This window comes from Primulina huaijiensis, unplaced genomic scaffold (assembly GCF_012295235.1).
Source record: "Primulina huaijiensis isolate GDHJ02 unplaced genomic scaffold, ASM1229523v2 C13163419, whole genome shotgun sequence".
In the NCBI taxonomy this organism is placed as follows: Eukaryota; Viridiplantae; Streptophyta; class Magnoliopsida; order Lamiales; family Gesneriaceae; genus Primulina; species Primulina huaijiensis.
In genome coordinates, this window is record NW_027341953.1 from 1 (window position 1) to 760 (window position 760).

The following is a 760-nucleotide window of genomic DNA, read 5'->3' on the forward strand; positions in this document are numbered from 1 at the left end:
CATCTCTCTAATGCATCGCCTACGCACCTTTTTTAGTATTCCCTTTGAGGGTTCAAATCCTGCTTGTACCTGCTCGAGGGGTTAAATTCCAGTTCAGGGATAGGTTCAATAGAAAATTGATAAAAGCTAAATGTGGTGTATCGATTAAATGCAAAATTTACCATATCATCAATCACGGTGAGAGCAGCTTTAGGATCCCGTATAATAAGATGAGCATCAATAAGTAGACTATATGTCATCATATTTGGTTCCATGCCCAATCCAACAAAGTGTTCAAATACTTTTACAGCTTCATCCCTCTGCATTATCAAAAAGCCCTTATGATTGATTCAACAGAAGTGCGAAACAGTATTTAGGGCTGGATCAAAGGAAGCGTTTAATTCAGTATGAACATGTGAACATGGCCGTGTACAATCACAGTTATGATTGATCAAAAGCTACGATAATATATGTTGCATGCATCATCTCTCTGAGAATCACCATCTATCTGGTTTGACCCTCAGGTTACACAAGTGGTTTTAAGAGAATAAGCCTTGTAGGATGTAAAAACTCTAAAATAATAACAATAACAAGAACTTAACAGTAAAAAATAAGTGACTTGAAAATACTTCTTCAATTATCTACTTTAAGTAAATCTCTAAATGTCAAATGCAAGATAGCCGATAGGCCAAACAGGGTATTATGCGGTTGTGAACAAGGGGAAGCGAGAGATGCACATCTAGTTACCTTGCTGAGTTTTCCGAAGGCACATATCAGGGCA

General features: G+C 37.4%; 1 long non-coding RNA gene across 1 annotated transcript; it reads right to left on the minus strand.

Moving 5' to 3' along the window:
- LOC140965432 (uncharacterized) lies at positions 1–760 on the minus strand. The gene is made up of 3 exons (XR_012173077.1): positions 727–760; positions 162–299; positions 1–69 (listed from the first exon to the last, which is right to left on the minus strand). It is a non-coding gene; the product is annotated as an uncharacterized lncRNA (long non-coding RNA).